Source organism: Heterodontus francisci, unplaced genomic scaffold (genome assembly GCF_036365525.1).
Source record: "Heterodontus francisci isolate sHetFra1 unplaced genomic scaffold, sHetFra1.hap1 HAP1_SCAFFOLD_216, whole genome shotgun sequence".
Taxonomy (NCBI): domain Eukaryota; kingdom Metazoa; phylum Chordata; class Chondrichthyes; order Heterodontiformes; family Heterodontidae; genus Heterodontus; species Heterodontus francisci.
The window spans coordinates 44,265-59,121 of NW_027140566.1; positions in this window are offsets into that span (position 1 = coordinate 44,265).

Below are 14,857 nucleotides of genomic sequence, written 5' to 3' on the forward strand. Positions count from 1 at the left end.
AAGAGCTCCAAAGCTTTTACAATAACTTCAGAAATATATTGTCATTAAAAGCAATGTGGTCTCATTACGATGACAGTTGTGATATTATAAATGAAAATAAGGAAATGGCAGGAATTATGCAGAATTACTTTGCATCAGTATTTACATGCACACAACTTTTATTAAGGTTCTTTGTTGCCACAGTCGGCCAAATGCTGCCCTGACATTGAGGGCAGTCACTCTCATCTGGAATACAGCTATATCATACATGTTTGTATAAAGGGTGTGATGAGGTCTGAAGCTGAGTGGTCCGAACAAACCCAAACTGAGCTTCACTGAGCAGTTTATTGGTAAGTACTGCATGATAGCGCTGTAAACAACACCTTCCATCCCTTTGTTAATGAAAGAGAGCAAACTGCTGGATCAGTAATTAGAAAATTGCAATTGTCACACTGCTATTTAAAGAAGGTTATCGAGTGAACCGAGGGAATTATAGACTGGTTAGCATAACAGCAGTTGTCAGGAAATTAATAGAGTGTACATTTAAAGATGGAGTGTCTGATCACCTTGAAAAGTTACAGCTAATCAGAGAGAGCCAGCGTGGATTTGTAAAAGGTCGATCATGCTTGATGAACCTGATCAAATAATTTGTGGCGGTAACTGAAGTGGAGGACAGGGGAACCTCAATGGATGTTACTCAGATGAACTTCCAGAAAGCACTCAACAAAATCCCTCGTAACTGATTGTTGGCTAAAGTTGAAGCTCATAGAATTTAGGGAAAATTATTGACCTACTTAGGACGTTAGTTTAGTGGCAGGAGATAGACAGCAGGGATAATGGACAGATCATCTAACTGGCAGGATGTGAAGGCTTCGTCCCGCAGGAACCTCAACTATTCACCATATTTATTAATGGTTTAGATGACTGGATAGAAAGCCACATATAATTGACATACTCAATATTACCATTAAAAGACACCATCAGCCATATTGTAATCATGTATATTTTAAGCATAACTTTACAAAAAAAAAGATTCAGTGACTGTGTAAAACTATTTCAATATTGGTGAGTGTGAGGTGTCCAATTTGGACTTTAAAAGATTACAGTACTTTCTAAATCGCCGGACGCAGCACAGGGAAAAGAGACTTCAGGGTCATGGGCAAGTACAGGAACGAAAAGCAAAACAGCCAATGGAATGCTGTGCTTTTTATCTAGTGGAATGGAATACAAGGGGCTAGAAATGATGCTGCAGTGAAAAAAAGAAAACAGGCCAGGCACCATCTGGTGTAATGTTCAGCTATGGGCAATATGCGTTGGGAAGGATATGTTGACCAGGGAGACTGTGCAGCATAAGAGATGCTAGAATGATTCATCGGCTTCAAATGTTTCTGTTTTTTATTCATTCACAAGATGTGGGTGTCGCAGGCAAGGTCAGCATTCGTTGTTCATGCCTCGAAACCTTTCACAACTGGGTGACTTGTTAGGCTATGTAAGAGGACAGTTAAGAGTCAACAACATTGCTGTGGGTCTCTTGTCACATGTAGGCCAGACCAGGTAACAATGGCAGATTTCATGCCCTAAGGATATGACTAAACAAGATTTTTTTTTTAATGACAATCGACAATGGTTTCATGGTCACCATTACTGAGACTAATTTTCAATTCCAGATTTATTAACTGACTTTAAATTGCACTGGTTGCCTGGGGCTCTGGATTGCTAGTCCAGTTACATTAACACCACGCCACTGCCTCACCTCATTATGAAGTAGGATTACACAAACTGTGGCTGGGTTCCCTGAAATTTGGAAGAGACTTGTCTTGATGTACAGAGAGATTTGGGTATTCAGGTCCATTGTTCCCTGAAGGCGGCAACGCAGGTCAATAAAATGGTCAAGAAGGCATACGGCATGCTTTCCTTTATCGGACGGGGTATTGAGTACAAGAGTTAGCAGGTCATGTTACCGTTGTATCGGACTTTGGTTCGGCCACATTTGGAATACTGCGTGCAGTTCTGATCGCCACATTACCAAAAGGATGTGGATGCTTTGGAGAAGGTGCAGAGGAGATTCACCAGGATGTTGCCTGGTATGGAGGGCGCTAGCTATGAAGAGAGGTTGAGCAGATTAGGATTATTTTCATTAGAAAGACGGAGGTTGAGGGGGGACATGATTGAGGTGTACAAAATCATGAGAGGCATAGACAGGTTGGATAGCAAGTAGCTTTTTCCCAGAGAGGGGGATTCAATTACAAGGGGTCACGAGTTCAAAGTGAAAAGGGAAAAGTTAAGGGGGGATATGCGTGGAATGTTCTTTGCACAGAGGGTGGTGGGTGCCTGGAATGCGTTGCCAGCGGAGGTGGTAGACGCGGCACGATAGCGTCTTTTAAGATGTATCTGGACAGATACATGAATGGGCAGGAAGTAAAGAGATACAGACCCTTAGAAAATAGGCGTCATGTTTAGATAGAGGATCTGGATCGGCGCAGGCTTGGAGGGCCGAAGGGCCTGTTCCTGCGCTGTAATTTTCTTTCTTCTTTGTTCTTTGTTTTCACATTCCCAGCCTATCTCTTCCAGCTGCTGAAAAGTCTTTGGGAATTCTGCAGGTGAGCTACTTGCCACAGAATGCCGATCATCTGACCTGCTCCACTCGCCACTACATTATGGTAAATGGTCTAGTTCAGTTTCTTGTCAATGACAACACTCAGGAGGATTTGATGATGGTAGTGAATTCACTGATTATAATAGCTAGGGGAGATGATATTGTCTCTCTTGTTGGAAATAGTCATTACCTGACATGGAGGTGGTGAGTGTGTTACTTTCTGCCCATCTGCCCAAGTCTAAATAATGTCCTGATCTTGATGGAAGTGGGCAGGAACTGTTTCTTAATCCGAGGAATTGTGAATGGAACTAAAGACCATGCAATCATCAGCAAAAAGCCGAACTTCGGACATTTTGATGGTGGGAAGGTAACTGACCAAGCACCAGAAGTTACTTGGGCCTCAGAGAACAATTAGAAAACACATTTTTCTATTAAAACCGTGGAAATCTGGAACATTCCCGAAAGTAAAGAGCGGTGGATGTTACATTTAATCTAAATTTTCATGACTAATATTGATACATTTTTGTTAGCTCGGTGTATCAAAGAATCCGGTTCAAAGCGAGGTAAAGAGACTTGAAGAACATATCATCTATGATATAACTGAATGATCGAACAGGCTAGTGCAACTGAAAGCTGTGTACTGATAATGTGGATATGTGTCCGATCCTGTCATATTTAGCGCGTAAAATACACACATTCTATAAAATAACTTTGTAATCTTTCAATTCTGGCCTGATTGCACTGAGCAGTGCTAGAGTACAGCCGTTCTTTTATACCCTGCCGTTCAGTAGGTGTTAACGTGGGCACAGTGGAGCAGTGGTTAGCATCGCAGCTCCAGTGACCTGGATTCAGTTCTGTGTGTTGCCTGTGCGGGGTTTGCACGCTCTCCCTGTGAATGTGTGGGATTCTGCCGCGTGCTCTGGTTTCATCCCACAGCAAAAGACTTGCAGGTCGAAAGTAAATTGACCATTGTAAATTACCCCTTCTGTGGGTAGGTGCGAGGAGAATGGTAGGTAATGCAGGATTAGTATAAATGGTTGGTTGTTGGTCGGCAGAGACTCGGTGGGCCGAAGGACCTGTTTCAGTGCTGTATGACAAAAATAATAACGTGGTCAGGGAGGGTCAGAAGGCTATTGTAATGTCGGATCATTCGTGGTGTTCAAATTAAAGTATCGAAATAGGCCAGTGCATATTCATTTAGTCAACTCCCAACTGTTGCAGCCAATATTCAATTATAAATATACATTCGGTGCAGTGGTAAACAAACTTGTGAAAATTCTGCTTCTTGCAGAATAAATGTTAAGATTTAGAACCATCTTGTTTACCAGTAATTGCGGGTATTTTGTACCACATTACACCAGACCTTCAGCAGTAATAGTAAATTATAATGACTAGTTTCGATATTAACCTTTCAGATAGAAACATGGGAATGCCACCTTTCTCTGATTTCCAAATATTAAGCAGGAAGTTGTCTGCTTTTCAGTAAGTCTGTACTCACCGGAACAGATCACACTGGCATCGTTCCTGTGGCTGCACTCCAGCTGAGTTCCTTGAAAAAGACGGCAGTCCAATAAACTGGATTCGTTTCCAGTGCATTCAAAGATATCAGCCCGTACGAGCCCAGTGCCCTCTCCAAAATGAGCAGAACTTGGCACCGACACGGCGACTCCACACTGAAGCTGACTACAGACCACATTGGCGTCTTTCAAATCCCAGTCAAGGTCACACACTGTTCCCCAGGTTTCACCGTACTGGATCTCCAGTCTGCCTGAGCATGGAGAGTCTCCGGATGTTAGTCTAGGAGATCTGTGATCTGAATAAGCGTATTATATCATAATTAGCGGAATACATTATTAATCACAATAATACAAATAGTTATATTTCAATACGCATCTTATTAATCACACATCTGTGAACAGTCGTTCTCAGATTCTGTTCAAAACTGATTATGCTGGATTTCCTGCATCACTACTGCTTATAATGTGACAGAACTGTCATGTTTAAAATGTTCCTTTATTTATTTATAACTTCCCCAGTCGCCGTCACTGTAACTGAGAAACATGCACTGTGTCAGCAGGTAGAACTAGGCAAGAAGTATTGTGTGACAAGAACTGGTGCTAGGAGTACTGTTGTTCATATTTAACATAAAAGATTTCGAGTCAGAAAAGGGACGGACAATTGTAATATTCACTAATGACATCTACTTGGAGCAATAGTTAGTACAAAGGCAGATTGTGAGAAAAATACTTTACGTTAACGAAATTGTAAGTGAATTTTAATGCAGATAAATGTACACTTACACATTTGGGTAGGAGTACTGAGAAGCCATATTCCTTGGACAATGATAATCTAAATTGCATCGAGGAGCAATGGGATTCAGGGGTACAGACATAAAAATCAATAAAATATCAATACATGTTAACAAAGCTCTAGGAAATACAAAAAAAGATAGAGGTTTGTTCATGAGTGATACGTTGAAAGGGGAGTCACACCCAGCACAAGGAAATATTTGGTGTTGATTGGGAGTAGGTTGATTGGGTGCTAACTGGTCAGTGTTTCCCTGCTTTTCTAGGCAGTGTGTAACTGAGCAACTTTACACCATATCAGTTGAATCCTAGTGCTTTAACTGCTGTAACTGTACTGGATCAGCTTGGCTAGAGTTGTCGCTAGTTTCAGAGCACTGATCTTCAGTACGACAGCTGGAGTATTATCGGGCCCTTAACGTTTGCTTTGTGCTGTGTGCTCAGCCGCTTCTTAATGTTGTGTGCCGTAATCTTCGGAATGGACCAAACAATAGAACGCATTTGCACAGCGCTAACCCATTGACATGAATTATCACATAATACTTCTCACCTTTTGTCAGTCTGAATAACTACCTTTAACCACACTTTGTTGATTGTTTTGTACCCAGTTTTCTACTGTCTGTCATGATCACCCTTCAAAGCCCTTCATATGAAATTAATTATCTTGAAACCACATTCACAGTTTTAAGTTTAAAAACTGGACAGACAGTTTATGACCAACAAGCTGCAGCAGTCAGCATATAATCATAGAATGTTCACAACACAGAAGGAGGCCATTCAGCCCGTTGTGTCCATGCTGGTCCTCTGTAAGAGCACCTCAGCTCGTCCTATGCTTCTGCCCTTTCTCCATAGCCATGCAAAGATTTTCTCTTCAGGTGCTTGTCCAATTCCATATTGAAAGCCACAATTGAATCTGTCTCCAACAGACTCGCAGGCAGCACATTCCAGATCCTAACCACTCGCTGTATAAATAACTTATTCCTCATGTCACGTTTGGTTCTTTTGCCATCCACCTTATAACAGTGTCCTCTGGTTATTGACCTTTCTGCCAAGAGGAACTCTTCTTCTCTATCTACTCTGTCTTGACCCCTCATGATTTTGAACACCGCTATCAAATTTACTCGTAGCGTTCTCTGTTCTAAGGAGAGCAACCACAGCTTCTCCAACCTATCAATGTAACTGAAGTCTTTCATCTCTTGAACCTTCCTTGTAAATCCTTTCTACACCCATTCTAAAGCATTCACATTCTTCTGAAGTGTCGTGCCCAGAATTGTACACAATACGCCAGTTGAGGTGAACCCAGTGTTTCACAAATGTTCATAATAACTTCCTTACTTTTGTACTCGATGCCTCTATTTAAAAAGGCCAACATTCCATTGCCCTATTAACCACTTTCTCAACCTGCCATGCTGCCTTCAACGATTTGATTAGAAATACTCCCAGGTCACTCTTGGCTGCAGTCACTTTATAATTGTACCCTTGAAAAGAGACCGGCAGCTAGCATTAAAAGAAATCCCAAAGTTTTCTCTGGACAGAGAAATAGTAAAAGGGTGGTAAAAGGAGGAGTGGGGCCGATTAGGGATCAGAAAGTGGATTTACATATGGAGGTAGTGGGTATAGTTGAGGTATTAACTGGATTCTTTGCGTCTGTCTTTACCAAGGAAGAAGATGCAACACAGGCAATGGTGAATGAGGAGGTAATTCAGATACTCGAGGGGTTTAAAATTAATAAAGAGGATGTATTAGATATAACCTGTTATAGATGAACTTACACTTTGAACATCCAAATTAGGACCAGGAGTAGGCCACTCAACCCCTCGAGCCTGCTCCACCATTCAATGAGTTCACGTTTGAACTGATGACTCCGCATTTCCACCTGCTCCCGTTAACCTTCTACCCCCTTGGTTATCAAGAATCTACCTACCTCTGCCATAAAAAAAATCAAAGACTCTGCTTCAACTGCTTTTTGAGGATGAGAATTCCAAAGACTCACGACCCTCTGAGAGAAAGAAATTCTCCTCATCTCTGTCTTAAATGAGCGACCCCTTATTTTTAAACAGTGACCCCAAGTTCGAAATTCTCACACAAGGGAAAACATCTTTTCCACAACAACCCTGTCAAGTCCCCTCAGGATTTTATGTTTCAATCATGTCGCCTCTTACTCTTCTAAATTCCAGAGGATGCAAGCCCAGCCTGTCAAATCCTTCCTCGTATAACAGGTCACCCATTCCAGATATTAGACCAGTAAACCTTCTCTGTACTGCCTCCAACGCATTTACATCATTCCTTAAATAAGGAGACTAGTACTGGACACAATATTCCAGATGTGGTCTCACCAATGCCCTGTGTCGCTGAAGCATAGCCTCCCTACATTTGTATTCAATTCCACTCACGATAAATTATAACATTCTCCTTGCTTTCTTAATTCCGTGCTGTACCTGCATACCAGCGTTTTGCGTTTCATGCTCTGGGACACCCATATCCCTCTGTATCTCAGAGCTCTGCAATCTCTCAGCATTTAGATAATATGCTTCCCTTCTATTCTTGCTGCCAAAGTGGGCAATTTCACACTTCCACACATTATACTCCATTTGCCAGGTCTTTGCCCACTCAATTAACCTAATTATATCTGTTTGCAGACTCCTTATGTCCTCTTCACAAGTTACATTCTTACCTAACATTGTGTCATTAGCAAATTTAGCAAGCATACTGTCGGTCCCTGCATCTAAGTCATTTCGATGAATTGTGAAACGTTGGGGCCCCAGCACAGATCCCTATGGCACACCACTCGTTACATCTTGTCAACCAACAAAATGACCCATTTATGCCTACTCTCTGTTTCCTGTGAGCTAACCCATCTTCCATCCATGTTAATATGTTACCCCCTCCACCATGAGCTTTTATTTTCTGCAATAGCCTTTGATGTGGCAACTTATCAAATGCCTTCTGGAAATCTAAGTACAATACATCTCCCAGTTGCCCTTCATCCACAGTACATGTAATTCCCTCAAAGAACTCCAATCAATTGGTGAAACATGATTTCCCTTTCACAAAGCCATGTTGACTATACCTGATTACCTTGAATGTTTCTAACTGCCCTGCTATAACATCTTTAATAAAAGCTTGTAACATTTTCCCTAAGGCAGGTGTTAAACTAATTGACCTGTAGTTTCCTGCTTGCTGTTTCCCTCCTTTTCTGACTAAAGGAGTTGCATTCGCTATTTTCCAATCCAAATGAACCTTCCCCGAATCTGGGGAATGTTGGTAAATTAAAATTAACGCATCAACTACCTCACTTGACACTTCTTTTAACACCCGAGGATGAAGTCCATCAGGTCCCGGGGACTTGTCAGCCTGCAGCTGCAACAATTTGCTCAGTACCTTTTCCCTGGTGTTTGCAATTTTCTTGAGTTCCTCCGTCCCTTCCATTTCCCGACTTACAGCTAAAACTGGGATGTTACTTTGAAACTCAATAGTGAAGACTGATGCCAAATATCTGTTCAATTCATCTGTCATCTCCTTATTTTCCATTATTAACTCTCCAGACTCATATTTTATAAGTTCAACGCTCACTTTATTACCTCTTTTCTTTATTTTTAAAAATATATGTATATATGTAAACTCTTACTATCTGTCCTTATATATCTATCTAGCCGTATCTCGTCCTCTAATGTTACTTGCCTTATCAATCTTTTCGTCATCCTTTGTTTTTAAAAAAATATTCTGTCCAATCTTTTGACCTGCCTCCCATCTTTGCGCAATTACAGGCTTTTTCTTTAAGTTTGATCCGACCTTTGGCTGTCTTCCTTAACCACGGATGGTGGGACCCACTCTTGGAATGTTTCTTTCTCGTTCAAATGTGAGAAATTGTGTATTCTGAAATATTCCCTGAAATGTCTGCCACTGAAACTCTATTGACCTATCACTTCACCTGATTTGCCAATTTACTTTAGCTAGCTCTGCATTCATGTGCTCATAATTGCCCTTATTTAAGTTTAAAATATGAGTCTTGGACCCACTCTGCTCTCCCTCAAACTGAATGTAAAATTCAATCATATCATGATCGCTGCTACCTAGGGGCGCCTTCACTGTGAGGTCATTAATTATTCCTACCTCTTTGCACAATACCAGGTCTAGTATATCCTACTTTCTGGTTGGCTCCACAAGGTATTGTTCCAAGAAATTATCCCGAGAATATTCTATGCAGTCCTCATCTAGGCTATCTCTGCCCATCTGACTTTTCCAGTCTAAATGTAGGCGAAAATCCGCCCCTAATTATCACTGTACCTTTCTGACAGGCTGCCATTTTTTATTCATTTATAACCCGCCCCACAGTGTGGTTAATGTCAGGTGGTCTGTACACCACTTCTGACAAGCAAATTCTTGCCTTAATGATTTTTCATCTCGACCCGAACAGCTTCTACATCCTGGTCTCCTGAACTTAGGTCATCCCTCACCATTGCGCTAATACCATCATTAATTAACAGAGCTACCCCTCCACCTATTCCTAGCTTCTTGCCCTTCCTAAATTCCATGTATCCTTCAATCTTCAGGTCCCTGTCTATATATATAAATGAACTAAACTTTGGTGTACAGGGCACAATTTCAAAGTTTACAGATGATACAAAACTTGGAAGTATTGTGAACTGTGAGGAGGATAGTGCAGATCTTCAAACGGACATTGGCAAGTTGGTGGACTGGGCAGGCAGTTGGCAGATGAAGTTCAATGCAGGGAAATGTGAAGTGATTCATTTTGGTCGGACTGACATGAAGATAAAATATAAAATGAACAGTTCAGTTCTAAAGGGGATACAGGAGCAGAGGGACCTTGGTTTAATAGTGCATAATTCATTGACGGTGGCAGGCTAGGTTGAGAGAGCGTTAAATACAGCATACACGGCCCTGGGCTTTATTAATAGGTGCATAGAGTGCAAGAGCAAGGAAGTTATGTTGAACTTGTATGAGACACTAGTTTGTCCTCAGCTGGAGCATTGCATCCAGTTCTGGGCGCCGCACGTGAGGAAAGATGTGAGGGCATTGGTGAGAATACAGAGACGTTTCATGAGAATGGTTCCAGGGATGAGGAATTTCAGTTATGAAGATAAATTGGAGAAGTTTGGATTGTTTTCCTTGGAGAAGAGAAGGCTGAGAGGTGAATAGACAGCGATATTCAAAATAATGAGGATTCTGCACAGAGTAGGGAGAGAGAAATTGTTTCCACTGGTGAAAGGATCGAGAAGGAAATGGCACCGATTTAATGCATTTGGTAAAATAAGCTAAAGTGACATGCGGAAAAAGTTTTTCATGCAGCGAGTGTTAAAGATCTGGAATGTTTGTCTGAGAACGTGGTGCAAGCTGGTTCCATTGCAGCATTAAAAATGGAACTAGACAGTTATATGAAAAGGAAGAATGTGCAGAGTTATGGAGTGAAGGCAGGGAAATGGAACTGAGTGAATTTCTCTTTCAGAGAGCCCATGCAGTCATGATGGGCCGAATAGTCTCCTTCTGCACTTTAACAGTTCAGTGCTTCTGTGATATTGCCTCTCCTCCGTGTTCCAACCAAAATGCATCAGTTCACACTTCTCTGCAAGAAATTACATCTGCAACCTGTCCGCTCATTTCACCAGCCTCGCTTTATCCTCTTGAAGACTATTGCTATCCTCCTTACTGGCCATGTTTTCAGGCAAACGCGCCTCTTTTCTTCCAATAGTTCAACTGTGTTGAGTTGAATCGTTGCAGCTACTTCCTGAACTATCTTAGCTCCTTTGTTTAATATTCTGTGCATTTTACTTTCTCAATATTTCCTAAAATTTAAAAGACAATGCGCAGGCAGCGGTGGGATCTTAACGCGCAGTTTCCTCTTGTGATACCCACAATAACTGCGGACCCATTACTTCAGCTCCCCGAGGCTGAGAAACCTGCCTCCCTCCCTCCCCTGCTCCCCAGTCTCAGCTTCACAATCTGTGTAATACATCAGATCTGAGGCCAAGCGATGATTGCAGGCGGACAGCCGGTCTGACAGTGCATGCCAGGTAGCGGCTGCTGGGTTGATGAATGGAGAGTTGGATTGAGGTTGTGACATTTCCAGCCGTTCAGATAATTCACTGCGGATCAAGGGAAAATCTCAATGGAAACTGCACTGTCTGTATTGTAAATGTGCTGAGTATCAGGTATTTGCTGCTGCCGGTGGAGAATCTTTATTAAATATGGTGCTAATGATATAATTTTAAACAGTGATCCGAACATTAACATTAATTCTAACCGGAGATTACTGGAATTATTAACATCTGACTTTCCAGGTACCGACCATCCCGGATTGTTTTACTTTTGCTTCTTCCCAGATTCTATCAGCCGCGGTGGGAGACGGGAGACTGAGAAAGATTTTTACCTGAGCAGATGGCACCGGCATCATAGGAGTGTGAGTAGGAATAGTGATCCCATTGAGCTGACTCACAGTCCCGCAGAGCGGCCTCGGTCCCGCTGCACTTTACACTCAACGTCACAATGGGTCCGGACCCTTCCCCAAAGTGAGCCCAGCGTGGTGCAGAGACCGCAGTTCCGCAGCCCAGCTCCCGACACACAACAGCGGCGTCCTGCAGGTCCCAGTACGAGCCATACACAGTCCCCCACTGTCCCCTGTAGTGTATCTCCACTCTCCCAGCGCACCGACTGCCCCCATTCGCCAGTCTCAGCTTCACCATCTCTGTAAAATATCAGAAATATCATCAAGCGGTTATAGTGTGTTAAACCCACAGGTTCCCAGCGCACCGACTGCCCCCATTCACCAGTATCAGCTTCACCATCTCTGTAAAACATCAGAAATATCATCAAGCGCTTATAGTGTGTTAAACCCACAAGTTCCCAGCGCACCGACTGCCCCCATTCACCAGTCTCAGCTTCACCATCTCTGTAAAATATCAAAAATATCAGCAGGCGGTTAGAGTGTGTTAAACCCACAGGTTCCCAGCGTACAAACCCTCCCCATTCACCAGGCATGAATTGATAGGAACATCAGTCTGCACTCAGAACCCTAATAAAACCCGAAGTAAATATTACACATAAAAGAAAAAGGAAACTGAAATACTAATAAACGGTGCAAACGAGCAGGGAACCAGGAGACAGCCGGATATTCCCACCAACACAACTGCTCCAATGGGAACGAGGTGGCGACAGGCTCAGAGTCGATTGAACCGGCAGAAGTGGGGAGATGGGCGTGGCTATAATGATCTCATATTTAAGTGCTCAGTACTGATTGGGCGAACACAGTGAGATCCCAGCACCACGAAAGAGCAGGGGAAATTGCCCCCTCACCCAACACAGCCAATAAAGATAGGGCTGGATGATGATGTGATCAGGATGTCAGCACAGATTGGTGAGGTGGACCTTTGGACCGGCAACAATGTCAGTGGAGGTGATTCTTCACACTCTGCTCTTCAGAGACCCTTAATTATTGTCCCACCACATGAAGACAGCAGTCATCTCTTAGCTAGGTAACAGTGTGAGTGGAGCTGATTATTCTCACTCTGCTCTGCAGAGACCCTCAGTTACTGTCTCTCCACATGAAGGCAGCAGCCATCTGTCAGCTGGAATTAAAGATCTTTACTATCACAATGAGCGACACACTCCCTTTCTGACTAGCAACAGGGCAACGTGATCAAAAAGGTGCTGAGACTGTCGCCCAACTTAATATTTAATGGGATGGGTTGGAGCAGAGAGATAGCAGATAGTGTGAAAAAAAAGGCGATTACCTGACTGGTCAGCCTTACTGTTCCCAGGTCTGCCTGAAATGAGAAGTTAACAATTAGAGTTCACTGGGAAAAGAAATGAATGAAACTGTCAGAAAGAAAAGACACAAATGCAACTAACTGCAGGGTCATTATTCCCAACACTTTGCGGAAGAAATTATAAGGGATATGTGATTTCATTCCTTAAAACAGAAAATACAGTTTCTGCATCAAATTAATATTGGTAATGGGCCTAAATGTATCCAGAATTGTTTTCACATATACACACACTGACACCCGGATACACTCTTCCCTTGTGGCGGTGGGTGGGCCTTATGTATTACCAGTGTGAAGGTGCCTGAGAAGGTGGTGGTGATGATCCTCTCCCTTATAGAATTTTACAATGAAACAGCACAGAGGGATGCCATTCGGCCCTTGGTGCCTATGCTGTCTCTTTGTCAGTGCAGTCTAATTAGTCCCACTCCCTTTCCCCATCGCCCTGTAAATGTGTGCTGATGGTGCTCTGACCATTGATGACCTGTGTAGGTGCCCTGAGAAGAGAGTGGTGATGGATCTGCTTTTCAACTCACTGGTGATGGCAAGCTCAGTGAATTCAGTATTCTGATCTAAAGTTCGAGAAGGAATGGGAACATTTAAATTCTATTAAAGATTTTCCGATCCTGTGGTAGATTCCGATGCCTTTTAATTTACTGCAAAGTCTTCCACCTGTAACTTTCAAAGTTTCTATAAAGGTTTAATTGGGCCTTTCTGCTGTTCAATAAAATATATAGCTTCCTCAAACAAAACAAAACAAGATGAAGGATCTGTCAGTCTCCTAACTCCCTGCTGACTGTGTCTTACTAAGTTGCTGCTGTTCCGATTCTCTTGTCACCTGCCTCGCCGACGTGCCCTATTCTTTTACCCGTTAATGATGTTCGATCAATGGTCCTCCCGTTTACTGGTTAAGTGTTTATGCTTTTTAAAAATGCAGTCTGTCGGTTGACTCTCCCAATCCCCCTGATGACAATTTGTCTCACAGATCTCCAGGTGTTTTTCTATTAACACATTATATACGATGGAGGGTGTATTGAGCTGCTCCCCATCTCGCTGATCGCAATGTGTCTCACAGATCTCTAGGTGTTTTTTTAATTCTCAACATTACATACTATAGAGGGTGTGTTGACCTGCTCCCAATCCCCCTGATCACAATGTGTCTCACAGATCTCCAGGTGTTTTTACGATTCTCAACATTATCTACTATAGACGGTGTGTTCATCTGTACCAATCCCCCTGATCACAATTTGTCTCACAGCTCTCCGGGTGTTTTTCTATTCACAACGTTATATACTGCAGACAGTGTGTTGACCTGCTCCCCAACTCCCTGGTGAAAATATATCTCCCATGTATTGTTGTCTCTTTGTATACTCTGGTGATATATTATTGCCAACGGGACACCAATTCCTGTCCGCAGCTGTGCCTTCTGAGTAATCTTGAATGTGTTACATTTTCCCAACTATTATCTCATTGGTCTCTTTATGCTCCTAATTCGATAATGTAAATAGTGTGTGACTTCCTCCCAGTAGGAACCTTAGTATTCCTACCAACTTTTCGTGATAATAGTCAGTTCCCATACATCCCCTTTTCCAGTGACCCAATGACAGACGAGGGGGAATAATCTTTCATTATTTACTGATAAACGGTTCCAATCTCAGTGTTTCTGTAGAGTCCGTGAATCTTCTTCAATCCATTCAGTCATTTCACCTACTCTTCATGCATTTATCATTTCAGCCTGTAACCACCCATGACACACTGGACTTTTTTTTCCAGATAATCCAGTGGTTCAAGGAGAAAACCCACGAGCACCTTCTTAGGGAAACTAGGGATAGACAACACATAGGTGCAGAACAATATCGCCAACATGACGATAGTGCTTCAAGAAAACACCCCGCCATCCCATCTGGCTAAGTAGGGTTGTTCTGTAAATTCTGGCTAGCCAGCGAGCTCATATCCCGAAAATGAATCTAAACAATCTATAACCGAGATTCCCATATTTGTCTATTCGACCAGTTTATTTCTTACCATCTCAGATAAATGTTCAGTCGTTCCCCTTTCTCAATCATGACTATATTTCCATTTATCTGCACTACTCATATCTGCTGACTCCTCCATTTGGCTCTCTTATCCTTCCTCACAATTTGTAACCGCTCTCATTATTTTTCTTGAAAATGTTTGAATGCATTTCTTTGTGTACCGTT